The sequence below is a fragment of the Anolis carolinensis genome, unplaced genomic scaffold (assembly GCF_035594765.1).
Source record: "Anolis carolinensis isolate JA03-04 unplaced genomic scaffold, rAnoCar3.1.pri scaffold_8, whole genome shotgun sequence".
Lineage (NCBI taxonomy): Eukaryota > Metazoa > Chordata > Lepidosauria > Squamata > Dactyloidae > Anolis > Anolis carolinensis.
The window spans coordinates 26,156,203-26,171,049 of NW_026943819.1; the positions used below are offsets into that span (position 1 = coordinate 26,156,203).

Consider the following 14,847-nt stretch of genomic DNA (forward strand, 5'->3'; position numbering starts at 1 on the left):
AGCATATATTTATCGGGTTTGTTATGTATCAAATGTAACAAAAGTAGAGTGGCTGAAGAACTCCATGTGTGGTTCTTTCACACTCTTTGATCACACAATTCCCCCTTTAATTCAAATGCAGCAGAGCTTAAGTGGATTCATTGATGTGTTAAGTGCGGAATGATTTTTTGTATCGAATTAAAAAAAAAGGGGGAGACAGGAGGAGCCCGGACCCCATTATGCGTCCAGAAAAAGACTGGCTATACACTCGCTTATTGAGACAGGAAGTAGGTTTCCCACACCGAACAAATGAGGCCGAGATGCCCGGGGATTGTGTAAGGGCCGAAAACTCAGGAAACTTAATTTTCTACCTGGCATCAAATCTGCCTCCAAGGGAAGAAGTGGACAATGAGGTTGAATAATAGCAAGTGATTGGTTTTTAGGGAGAGAATTGCAAGAGTTGGAGACGGGACCCCTTCTCGTGGCACCGTTTATTCCGGGCTTGAACGGCTTTTGTTAGCGAAACGCGGAGTTTTGCAAGAAGTCTCTTTGTAGTTGTGTTTGGCTCTTGAGCGCCCGATCTGCCGCTCAAAACAAAACACACACAAGGTGGTATATTACACCAAAAAAATTAGGCATAATAATAATAATAATAATAATAATAATAATAATAATAATAATAATAATGACCCAAAATGCAGACTCTGCAAGGAAACCGACGAAACCATCGATCATATCCTCAGCTGCTGTAAGAAAATCGCACAGACAGACTACAAACAGAGGCACAACTATGTGGCCCAAATGATTCATTGGAACTTATGACTCAAGTACCACCTCCCAGCAGCAAAGACCTGGTGGGATCACAAACCTGCAAAAGTATTGGAAAATGAGCACGCAAAGATACTGTGGGACTTCCGAATCCAGAATGACAAAGTTCTGGAACACAACACACCAGACATCACAGTTGTGGAAAAGAAAGAGGTTTGTATCATTGATGTTGCCATCCCAGGTGACAGTCGCATTGACGAAAAACAACAGGAAAAACTCAGCCGCTATCAGGACCTCAAGATTGAACTTCAAAGACTCTGGCAGAAACCAGTGCAGGTGGTCCCGGTGGTGATGGGCACACTGGGTGCCGTGACAAAAGATCTCAGCCGGCATTTGGAAACAATATTACAATCTGCCAACTGCAAAAGGCCACCCTTTTGTGTCATACAATAATAATAATAAGAAGAAGAAGAAGAAGAAGAAGAAGAAGAAGAAGAAGAAGAAGAAGAAGAAGAAGAAGAAGGCGGCTTTCAAGGAATAAATGATAAAGACGACACGGATGGACCTATGGATACAGCACGAGGTTTTCTGGATCTGATCAAATGTTTTAAATTTATATATTTTAATTTTATATTGTATTTAATAGTTTTAATTGATTTTATGTATTGTTTGATATTGTTTTTGTGTGGGCATCTAATTGTTGCTGTTGTTGTAAGCCGCCCTGAGTCCTTTTGGGTGAGAAGGGCGGGATACAAATGTTGGAAATAAATAAATAAAAGGTAAAGGTTTCCCCTGATGTTAAGTCCAGTCATGTCCGACTCTGGGTGTTGATGCTCATCTCCATTTTTAAGCCGAAGAGCTGGCATTGTCCGTAGACACCTCCAAGGTCATGTGGCCGGCATGACTGCACGGAGCGCCGTTACCTTCCCGCCGAAGCGGTACCTATTGATCTACTCACATTGGCATATTTTCGAACTGCTAGGTTGGCAGAAGCTGGAGCTAATAGCGGGCGCTCACTCCACTCCCAGGATTTGAACCTGCATTAAGGAAAAGTCTATTAAACGTCAAATTACGTTATGATTTTACAAATTAAGCAGCACAACGTCATGTTTCACAACAAATAGACAGAAAAAGCAGTTCAATACATGGTAACATTATGTAGTAATTACTGTTTTTACAAACTTAGCACCAAAAGATCGCAATGTATTGAAAACATTGACTACAAAAACATTGACTACTAAAAGGTAGACTGTGTTGGATAATACAGAACATTGTGCGAGTGACGGTTGGATAAGCGAGACCCTACTGTATTATCATTAGTATTGTGTTTATTTATACCCTGCTTTTTTCTCTCCACAAGGAGACTCAAAGTGGCGTACATTAAAAGCAATTCAATACAATTTAATCTTTGTACAATTTTCTCATGAAATTCGGTGGAAGTTGTGAACTTCGAAATTTGCCTAGGATTCATTTCCTGGATGAAACAGGGTGAATGCTCTTTCCATCTCAAGGCATGAATCGTTTTCTCTCACCTTGGCCAATCCTCAAACCAAAGTAGGAGCCCGGGTGAACTTTGCCATCTGTTTTCAATCAGTTTTAAGCGAAATTCAGGGGGAGGCGGGAGGATTCAACCCAGCAAAGGCAGACTGGAGCAAGTTACATTTCCTCCAGGCAAAGGACCTTTCGGTTTTGTTTTCTTTGTTCAAAGCCATGCGGAAAAATCTGAAACAGAAAATTGGTAGGAGGGGGGTGGATCTGGAACAAAAGACAGAAGATAACTGGGAGTTAAGGCATCATTACATAAGGTGATGGGAGGGTAAGCATAAGCAAATGATCCTGTAGTGTTTTAAAAGCATTCTCTCAAAGTTTTATTATTATTATTATTATTATTATTATTATTATTATTATTATTATTATTTTTTTAAAGCTAGAGCAGGGGTTCCCAAACTTTTTAAACAAGGGGCCAGTTCACGATCCTTCGGACCGTTGGAGGGCCGGACTATAGTTGGCCACCGAGCAATAATAATTAACAACAACAACAACAAAAAAGTGGGTTGAAAGAGACCCTTTGGGCCATTGAGTCCAACCCCCTTCTGCCTTTGTGCACCAAAAGCACAAGCAAAGCACCCCTGACAGATGGCCACCGAGCCTCAATGTTAATAATAATAATAATAATAATAATAATAATAATAATAATAATAATAATAATAAAGAGGGTTGGAAGAGACCTCGTGGGCCATTTAGTCCAACTCCTTCTGCCTTTGTGTACCAAAAGCACAAGCAAAGCACCCCTGACAGATGGCCACCCACCCTCAATGTTAATAATAATAATAATAATAATAATAATAATAATAATAATAATAATAATAATAAAGAGGGTTGGAAGAGACCCCTTGGGCCATTTAGTCCAACCCCCTTCTGCCTTTGTGCACCAAAAGCACAAGCAAAGCACCCCTGACAGATGGCCACCCACCCTCAATGTTGTTAATAATAATAATAATAATAATAATAATAATAATAATAATAATAATAATAATGGTTGTAAGAGAAGAAGAGACCCCTTGGGTCATTTAGCCCAACCCCCTTCTGCCTTTTTCCCGTGAGGGCTGGATAAATAGCTTCGATGGGCCGCATCCGGCCCCCAGGCCTTAGTTTGGGGACCCCTGAGCTAGAGCATCGTAAGAGAGATGCCTTTTGGAACTGCCATAATGTAGTGGTTTGACCACTAAGTAATGGCTCTAGAAACAAGGGTTCAAATCCCACTCAGTGGCTACTCATTGGATGACTTTGGGCAAGTTACTTCAGAGGAAGTCAAAGGCAAGCATGGTCTGAACAAATATTGCTAGGAAAACCCGTGATAGCAACACCATACATCGCAAATGACTTGAAGGCACACAACACCAATGAGGGGTAAGTTTGGCAGATTAGTACTTTCCTATGTTCATACTGGAGCCTCCGGTGGCTCAGTGTTAAAGCGCTGAGCTGCTGAACTTGCAGACCGAAAGGTCCCAGATTCAAATCTGGGGAGCAGAGTGAGCGCCTGCTGTTAGCTCCAGCTTCTGCCAACCTATAATAATAATAATGATACTAATAGTGATAATAATAATAATCAGCTGATGACCCAAAATGCAGACTGTGCAAGGAAACTGACGAAACCATTGATCATATCCTCAGCTGCTGTAAGAAAATTGCACAGACAGACTACAAGCAGAGGCACAACTATGTGGCCCAAATGATTCATTGGAACTTATGCCTCAAGTACCACCTCCCAGCAGTAAAGAACTGGTGGGATCACAAACCTGCAAAAGTATTGGAGAATGAGCACGCAAAGATACTGTGGGACTTCCAAATCCAGACTGACAAAGTTCTGGAACACAACACACCAGACATCACAGTTGTGGGAAAGAAAAAGGTTTGGATCATTGATGTCGCCATCCCAGGTGACATTGACGAAAAACAACAGGAAAAACTCAGCCGCTATCAGGACCTCAAGATTGAACTTCAAAGACTCTGGCAGAAACCAGTGCAGGTGGTCCCGGTGGTGATGGGCACACTGGGTGCCGTGCCAAAAGATCTCAGCCAGCATTTGGAAACAATAGACATGGACAAAATTATGATCTGCCAACTGCAAAAGGCCACCCTGCTGGGATCTGCACGCATCATCCGAAAATACATCACACAGTCCTAGACACTTGGGAAGTGTTCGACTTGTGATTTTGTGATATGAAATTGAGCATGTCTATCTTGTTTGCTGTGTCATAATAAAATAATAATAATAGCAAAAGGCCACCCTACTGGGATCTGCGCGCATCATCCAAAAATACATCACACAGTCCTAGACACTTGGGAAGTGTTTGACTTGTGATTTTGTGATATGAAATCCAGCATATCTATCTTGTTTGCTGTGTCATAATAAAATAATATTAATAATAATTTTATTCTTATACCCCACCCCATCTCCCCGAAGGGACTCAGGGCGGCTTACATGGGGTCAAGCCCGGTCGTCAACAATATAAAAACAAGCAGTAAAACAAATCAGACAACAATAAAACAAGTTATAAAAACACATACAATACACAATGATCCATGGTCCTTGAGTGAAAGCAATGACTCATTAAGTCCGCAGAGTAACTTCATTCCCATTCATTGTATGTGTTTTGAATCGTAACTTCATCATGTCCTTGTTACCGAGGAAAATAACTTTCACCAGGTAACTCCTGTCGTGGAACTTGCATGAGTTACTTGTAACTTGTGATTTCTAAGCTCTGGCCTTTTGCTTTCCACTTGGGCCAGCCCTGGTGTGGACTCACAGAAGATGGACAGGCAGACAGATAGAAAGCCGAGAGATGTTTGACTGGAGAAAGCTTAGTTAGTTCAGAATCCGCCGAGGGAAAATCAATGCATGCTAAAACAATCCGCGCTTTCTATTCCATATCCTATCCCCAATGGCATTGTTGATTGTATAGCATCAATGTCACCTATTTCAGATGGAAACGTTAGCAACTGTAATGCTGCTGTTGATGTTTCAAAATGATTCTAATCTCATTTCAATAATAGCTTCTGTCTCTTTTAGTGACACGCATACCATAACATTCAGGGCTAAATTGACAGCACTAATAACACATTCTCTCCCTCCCTCCCCCCCCCCCCAACTCATCTCATTCTCTCCCTTTCTTTCTCTGAAAGATTATTAAGACCACTCTGCATATCTGTTTCTCGTTCCACCCCGTATTTTACATCCCCGTCTATTGCAGAAATGAAGGATTTTCAATTCCTCTTGATAATTGGGGACTGACCCCAACCAACGCTCCTCAGGACATTTGCAAGGTTGGAAGACGTGCATTTATGTCAGTGAGCTGAAAGGAGAAATCCCGCCCTGATCCTAGACCTTGTTTGAAGGACATTTTCTTGAAGGTGGTGCGGACAGCCATCTTTCCCCCTTTACTCTTCGCTGCCACATGAAATGGTGCTACTTAATTGCTCCCATCTCAAAGGGACAAGGAATCTGCTTTAGGTCTTGTAGCAAAATTAAAGGGAGCTCTCCAAAGTGCCAGACCTGGTTTCAGGGTAAGGTTCAGCACCTTGGAGATGCAGAGTAAAAGTCAGAGAACATGGAAGCCATAGGTCACCCTGATGGGAGTTGCAACCACCTCACTGGTGAAAATGATGGCGTCTCAGCCCTATACAGTTTTAACATTCCCTTGGCAACATCAGTACAACATTTTAATTGCCCCAAAGAATTACATTTGCTTCAATGATATCACATCTGTCCATCTTGTTATCACTGGTAAAATTAGTACCAATCACCTTCCACTAAGAAATCTGTAGAGTCTTATGGCTTCCATTTCAGAGAGATGGTGACCCTGTTCCTTGTTTTGGTCCATTTTTTAAAAGCAGTATCCAAAGTACATGATCTATATGGAGGATATAGTTCATCACTTTAGATAAATGCTTTGACGTTTAGGCTAAAATGCGGTGTGGATTCACTATCCACTGACCCAGGAGCTATTGGTCACTGCCTAGTATGACCATGAAAAAGTTTGCTTGAATAACACAAATACCTACTGGATTGAGCCCAAGGTATCAAGGGTAAGTAAATGTAAAGGTTTCCCCTTGACATTAAGTCTAGTCGCATCGGACTCCAGGGGTTGGTTCTCAATTCCATTTCTAATCTGAAGAGCCGACATTGTCCATAGACAACTCCTAGGTCATGTGGCCGGCATGACTGCATGGAGTGTGTTGTGGCTCAGCCTTTGCCTTTGTGTGATTCTGATGTGCCTTTGCATGACTGTGATGAAGATTATGGGTTATATGTGCTTAATGATGGGATTCAGGATTAATTTGAGGATGACTCTGATGCTGGGAATTATAGGAACGTTCCGGCTGTGGGAGATGAAGAGCAGGGAGTTGTTCCCATGGGAATAAATCATGATGTTGTTTCTAATGAGGAATTTCAGGTGCAGGGCGTAGAAAGGGAGGATAGCGCTTTGCCGACTGATAATGAGCTCAGTGGCCTTGACTGTATTTAGAGCCAATAAACAAGAGTTCAAAGGGCAAAGAAAATCTTTTATGTCATGCTTTTAAAGCAGTCTGTTTGCAGAGAGATCTCTGTCAATGCAACTCCATCGCTTGATCTAGAAGCAAGTCTGCTTTCCTGTGCCAAGTTTGCTTTCCGGTAACATCTTGTGGATATATTCTGTTTGTTGAGACTTTTAGCTTCCATGAAAATGACCTTGTTTTATGCCCTATGTTTCTATGGACTTATTGCTTACAGCCTTGATTTTGTACCTATCTTTTGGAACTAAACTTTTCCCCTTTTATGAACTATCTTTTGCCTATTCTAAATAAACTACAAAAGACTACTTCCTGTGTGTGGCTTGGTGTTTTTAGCAAGGTGAAGCTAGCCTGAGTTGCGACAGAGCACCATTACCTTCCTGTAGGAGTGGTACCTATTTATCTACTCACATCTCCATGTTTTCACACTGCTAGGCTGGCCAAAGTTGGGGCTAACAATGGGAGCTCACCCTGTCCGCGGATTTGAACCATCAACCTTTCGATCAGCAGGTTCAGCAGCTCAGCAGTTGAACCCACTGCGCAATGTAAGGATGTAAGAGTGCACATCCTTGACTATTTTTCTCCTCACTTGCAGGAACTAATTCATGTTTAGTTCTGAACAAATCTTCCAAAAAAACCCATGATGGAAACACCTTAGGGTCATCATGAGTCTAAAATGACTTGAAGGCCCACAACAACAGTTGAAGAGCTGGACCATATATAATCTGATTGTTCTGTGTCAGGAACGTTATGCAGTCTCTAACAAGGCCAACATATCCCATCCATAATGTGTGATCCAGACTTTGCTACAGTTGATGTTGCATTGGGAACGACCAGTTCTGGAATTCACCAAAAGCATGGATTCAGAAAACAAGCATCTTATTTTGTCACCCACTGGGGAGCTGTTTTTGCTACCTTCATGTTATCACCTTCCTCATCAGATTGAGGTGGCAGCATTTTATGCCTGGGATACCACGTGAAATACTTCTACACACTATATAGCCCTGACCTTTTCAATGTTCTGCATCATGACTGACTAGTTAGCCCCTGCCCTTTTCCATGCACAGGTTGATGGGATCATGATCAGATTAATTAACTCACCAAATGTCAAAAAAGTCCAGAGAAGCCCGTAAATATATACAAGCAAATCAGCATGTTGATAGGGAGACTCAGGAGGGATCTACACTGCCCTATAATACAATTTAAATTTGCTTTATGTGGTCAATGCAGAACTCTATAATTCATTTCAATGCAGTTAAACTGAACTTTATGGTTCTACACTGACCACATAGGATCTTTCTAGCTACTTTTTTCTACTGTGCCAATATAACAAGATAATGATATATAATAAACATATTATGCTATACTAATAATATAATATATTGCATATGTATATACTCGAGTATAAGCCTAGTTTTTCAGCCCTTTTTTAGGACTGAAAAAAAACCTCCTCGGCTTATACTCGGGTGAGGGTCCTGGTAGGCTTATATTCAGGTTGGCTTATACTCAAGTATATATGGTATATTTATTATTTTTCTCTATTATTGGTATTGTTACAATTATTATTTTACTCTATTAATTATTATTATTACATTTATTATTTTTCTCTGTTGTTGTTGTTACTTTTACATTTATTTTACTCTATTTTATTATTATTAATTCATTTATTATTTTACTCTATTCATTATTACATTTATTATTTTACTGCATTTATTATTATTATTATTACATTTATTATTTCACTCTATTATTATTAAAAGGATACATAAACACATTTACATTGAAGAAGAGGAAAATAATGACTTAAGCAGAGTTGAACAGTCATATTTTAAATTACAGTTTGATGTAAAGATTCAAAAACATTTAAACGACTGATGCCTCAATTAATGTAATTTTATTGGTATCTCGGCTTATACTGGAGTCAATATTTTCCCAGGTTTTTTTTTGGTAAAATTAGGTGCCTTGGCTTATATTCGGGTCGGCTTATACTCAAGTATATACGGTAATATTAATAATATTATAATGTAATACAATGTAATAATAATAATAATAATAATAATAATAATAATAATAATAATAATACATTATTATAATAATACATTATTATAATGGTGTATTTGTAAGCCACCCCGAGTCCCTTTGGGGAGATGGGGCAAGATATAAGAATAAAGTATTATTATATTATTATTATATTTATATTAGTAATAATATTACAATATAGTGTTATAGTACATTATAGTAATATAATGCTTATGTTGTGCTATACGAATAATATAATATATTGTATGTACATATGACTTGTGATCTGCCCTGAATTTCCTTCGGGGTGATATAAATGTAGCAAATAAATAATAAATAAATAATAATACTCTATATGCACCCCAAACCCATCTATCTTCTGGCAGGGAAAATAAAATAGGGTGAAAAGTACAGAAGTGACCATATTTTTTCACAATTGAATGGTAGGTCTCCATTCTTACATGAATAATATCCCTTTAGCAATTTTTTCCCTCTTTCTTGCAATTGCGTCCAATCTCCCTATAAACAAGGCTGAATTAAATGTAAGTAACAGACGTATTTCCTGAAGTGTTGAATGCAGCAGCTCATTAAATACCCCATTGAAGCTGAGCTTTTACGTACGTTTTCCTGGAAGAATTAGAGCCAAAATATATTCTTGAAGAGAGCCAGAATGAAGGTCACAGCTTCTTTGTCATTGCTGGAGTTCTGTCTGAGAAACCAATTACAATGCGGTGAACTGAAGGTTTAAGAGCTCTGGAAGCGAATGCTTGATCTAAAATGAAATCCTTTTGTGTTGCCCACAAGAGCAAGGTGTAACTGAGACGACGCATCGGAGCCCACTACAAAAAGACAGAAAACTCTAGAGAGTACTCAGACTGCATGGGAAGCAGCAAAAAGAGCCGAGAGACATGGGGTTTCTAGCATGGCAAATTCTTACTAAATTATACCAGACAGCTAGCCAATTCTGCCATATAATTCACTTGGACCCGAGCTGCAACCTATTCTGGTCACAGATGTTTCCTAACTCTGATTTTGGGCAATACTTTGGGTTGTAAGATCCTGGAAGTGGGACTTACTGGACTGCAACTCTCAGGATGATAATATAATAATAATAATAATAATAATAATAATAATAATAATTCTCAAAAGCAAGCTCAATGGAGGCAACACCATTGTTGGAGGCAACACCAATGGAGGCAACACCAGGAGCCGGGCTGTGGCACAGCTGGCTAGTAACCAGCTGCTATAAATCACTACTGACCGAGAGGTCATGAGTTCGAAGCCCGGGTCGGGTTAAGCCTCCGACCATTAAAAAAAATAGCCCCGGCTTGCTGTTGACCTATGCAGCCCCGAAAGAAAGTTGCATCTGTCAAGTAGGGAAAATTTAGGTACGCTTTATGCGGGAGGCTAATTTAACTAATTTACAACACCATAAAACTGCCAGCAAAACACGAGGAAAAGAATGAGGAGGAACAGCCACCAGTGGACGGTGAAGCAACAGCTCCCCCTGTGGCCGGAATCGTGAAGCTGGAAAGATGTTAAAATGCCTCTGTGTCTGTCTAAACTGAATGTTGTTTGTCTGTTGGCATTGAATGTTTGCCATATATGTGTTCATTGTAATCCGCCCTGAGTCCCCTTCGGGGTGAGAAGGGCGGAATATAAATACTGTAAATAAATAAATAAATAAACACCATCAAGGCCATAAACACCTGGGCCATACCTGTCATAAGATATACTGCTGGCATCATAAACTGGATACAGATGGAACTGGACAATTTGGACAGAAAAACAAGAAAACTCATGACCATTCATCATTCACTTCACCCCCGCAGTAATGTTGACCGGCTATATCTGCCTAGAAGATCAGGGGGCAGAGGACTCTTGCAAGTCAAACAAGCAGTCAAAGAAAAAGAACATGCCCTGGCAGAATATGTAAAGCAAAGTGAAGAACATGCTTTGATTGAAGTCAAAGATCAGAAACTCCTCAAAGCATAGCAGACAAAAAAACCAGTACAAGAAAACCGCACTACAAACTAGAGCCGACAGCTGGCACAACAAAACATTGCATGGAAAGTTCCTTGACAAAATTGAAGGAAAAGCTGACAAGGAGAAGACCTGGCTCTGGCTCACGAACGCCTGATCCTTGCAGCCCAGGAGCAAGCCATCAGAACAAAGGCAATTAAGGCCAAGATCGAAAAATCAGCTGATGACCCAAAATGCAGACTGTGAAAGGAAACCGACAAAACCATTGATCATATCCTCAGCTGCTGTAAGAAAATCACACAGACAGACTACAAACAGAGGCACAACTCTGTGGCCCTAATGATCCATTGGAACTTATGCCTCAAGTACCACCTCCCTGCAGTAAAAAACTGGTGGGATCACAAAAGCTTTGGAAAATGAGCATGCAAAGATACTGTGGGACTTCCAAATCCAGACTGACAAAGTTCTGGAGCATAACACAGCAGACATCACGGTTGTGGAAAAGAAAAAGGTTTGGATTATTGATGTCACCATACCAGGTGACAGTTGGATTGATGATAAACAACAGGAAAAACTCAGCCGCTACCAGGACCTTAAGATCGAACTGCAAAGACTCTGGCAGAAACCAGTGCAGGTGGTCCCAGTGGTGATGGGTACACTGGGTGCCGTGCCAAAAGATCTCAGCCGGCATTTGGAAACAATAGACATTGACTACTTTTAAGTGTTGGATTTTATAGTGTTTTGTATAGATGTTTGTTTGATGTTGTTTCTGCATATGCATATGACCATTGGTCGGAGCATTAATAAATTGATTGATTGATTGATTGATTGACAAAATTACGATCTGCCAACTGCAAAAGGCCACCCTGCTGGGATCTGCGCCCATCATCCGAAAATACATCACACAGTCCTAGACACTTGGGAAGTGTTCGACTTGTGATTTTGTGATGCAAAATCCAGCATGTCTATCTTGTTTGCTGTGTCATAATAAAATAATAATATACCATCAGAACAAATGCAATTAAGGCCAAGATCGAAAAATCAGCTGATGACACAAAATGCAGACTGTGCAAGGAAGCTGACGAAACTATTGATCATATCCTCAGCTGCTGTAAGAAAATCGCACAGACAGACTACAAACAGAGGCACAACGATGTGGCCCAAATGATTCATTGGAACTCTCACAATTTAGAACTGGTAAAGAACGGAGAAGGGTGACGGCACTGTTGCCATGAAGCTCTGTATAAGAAGAAGAGAATCGGGACAAGACTGTGAGAAGGAATCTGAACAATACAATGAAACAAAGTTTTGCATTCTTAGTTCAAATGAGCCAATGGTGTGGCTGCGGAATGATGTCATAATACCACATAGCCAATCAAAACCGGCCTTGTGACGAAGTCACTGAGCTCAAACAAGGACAATTTAAATGAAGGGGGGAAAAAACTTATTTTTTTGCAGTAAATGATCAAGTACTGTCAGGCAAGAGAGGCATCTCTCTATATGTATCTTGTCAAAATGGATCACAAAAAAGCCGGAGTTATTTCAGTTAGTTCGACCTAGTCCTGCCTTTTTATTCATCTCAGATCTCTAAGAGATGTCACATTCCAGGTATTCAGAATAATGCATTCAGTGATGAAAGGAAGACAGAACCAGGAAAAAATAAAGTTGCAAGAGATGGAAAGTCTGAAGGTGTGATGCTTATCTTCTCAAGAGCTTTGTGTCCATCCGTTTCAACGGCAGCTTTCTGAAATAGGTGACCTTAATAGATATAGCTGCATATGGGTTCATTGTACCGTGAAATTAAAATTTTAATCTGAATTGATGAACGAAAACACTGGGACATTTTTTTATCCTTCTGTCTCCTCCTACTTGTGGCATTTAATAACTATTTCGGTTCCAGGAGAAAGCAACACTGTATTGTCACTGTTTACTAGACACAACTGCTCTCAGAAGTAATGAAACATAATATGATTTGAATGTTGATGTTCACAATTATAACCTGGATGGGATGATGCTGTGCAAGTACAAGCAGAAGGGGCGTGAAGACAATACTACTTGGCAACTCTTAAATCAGTATGTATTGTCTTTTTCTTTCTAGTTTGGCACAATGAGATGATGCCCAAGATTCTGAATGTATGGATTTCTCCTTTCTTCTTGTTACCCCCAACCTACCAATCCATTGTTGGTGCACACATACACCTATGACTATTTAGTAGCCACCAAACAGCAAGTGTCTAGTCCTAGAAGACATCTATTTCTAGTCAATCCACCATCATGGACACCTTTGATCTTCAATCTATATATATAAAAGGAGAATTGACAACACAACCCCTCATCCACGTCTCTACGTTCTTACAAACAAACTACACATCCCTAACCTCCATGGGGCCAAAAAAACTGGAATGCACCCCTTCGTGACCCACCTTGATTGACACTAAACAGCCTTGAAGCTTCAAAGCCAGGCTGCCTCCTAGGCCACAGCAAACCCCCCCCCCCCCAAAAAAAAAACAAACAAACATATAATCCTGTTCCAGGCAAATCATATAACATTATCAGTATAATGTATAATAATTACTGTGCTCTAATAACAATACACAGCAATATAATCTCTAAAATCACGACACTAAATAAACAACACTCAGAACACAGGGGAATTCCACACAGGAAACAACTAGGCCCAGCTAACACCTCCCAACAAAGGATTCCCTCACGCAGGAAGCAGCCAGGCTTGGAAGCTACAAGACCATTCAGTGCTAAACAACTTAAATAATCACACCCAGCTAACACGTCCCAGTAAAGGATTCTTCCAAGTATTAACCAGGCAGACCTTGAAGCTGCAGGCCTATTCAATGCTAATCAAGGAGATCCGTGGCAACACCTGCCTCAACCAGACAACAGTTCTTTCTACCACACTGCACGTTATTCCACACATATATCAACCCCTTTGTGGCCCACCTTGATTAACACTGAACAGCCTTGCAGCTTCAAAGCCAGACTTTGGAAACCACGAGGCTATTCCGTCTCATTCAACCTGGCCCAGCAAGCAGACCCTATGTAGAAAACGGCCACGCTTTCAAGCAGTGAGGCTATTCACTGCAATTCCAATTGGCCACAGCAACGCATGGTAGGGCACGGCTAGTGATTCTATAATTTCCTCATGGCCATGGAGTGATGTCCTAGCTGCAGCCACGTAGGTAGAGCAGGTTACATACTTTCTGCTTTAATGTCCATAGAAGGACATACATAAGGAGAGTGTCAAATTACAATTGTATGTGTCACTAACTGAATTCCAGCCACTTCTTGCTGTAGATGAAAGCTGAGCTTGCCTCCAGCTTTCAAGGCTGAACAGGGTCTTGGTCTTCCCTACTCTGGTGTCAATGGATCTCCATGAAGTTGGGTGAGGTTGAACCTTGGGACAAGCCATTGTGTAAGGAATCTCAAGCCAATGGTCTCCACTGTATGACTGCTTGCCATTCATAACACATACGAGGGTTGAATGAAAAGTAATGCCTCCACCTTCGTAACTCCTCAACAGATGGCAGAACAGGTCTGCAGCAGGTACTGGCTTGTTCAGGCCAGGATCCAGCGAGAGTCATGCTTTAAAACATTGTTTTAAATTATGACTCACTGGGACTTTTCCTAGGGTGAAAGGCATGATATTAGATATATTCTATATACGAGGGTTGAATGAAAAGTAATGCCTCCACCTTCGTAACTCCTCAACAGATGGCAGAACAGGTCTGCAGCAGGTACTGGCTTGTTCAGGCCAGGATCCAGCGAGAGTCATGCTTTAAAACATTGTTTTAAATTATGACTCACTGGGACTTTTCCTAGGGTGAAAGGCATGATATTAGATATATTCTATATACGAGGGTTGAATGAAAAGTAATGCCTCCACCTTCGTAACTCCTCAACAGATGGCAGTACTGGTATGTGGCAGGTCCTGGCTTGTTCAGTAGACTCTCCTCTACAGTTCCATTTGGCGGGAAGCCTTAGCATTGAACGGTTGTGTTGTTAAAGTTCGAAGTATGGAACTCTGCGCAG

General features: G+C 40.7%; 1 long non-coding RNA gene across 1 annotated transcript; it reads right to left on the reverse strand.

The window, feature by feature from the left end:
- Positions 1 to 1,347: 1,347 nt before the first annotated feature.
- On the reverse strand, positions 1,348 to 10,502 carry LOC134293543 (uncharacterized). The gene is made up of 3 exons (XR_010000498.1): positions 9,442 to 10,502; positions 2,280 to 2,502; positions 1,348 to 1,784 (listed from the first exon to the last, which is right to left on the reverse strand). It is a non-coding gene; the product is annotated as an uncharacterized LOC134293543 (long non-coding RNA).
- Positions 10,503 to 14,847: the final 4,345 nt, after the last annotated feature.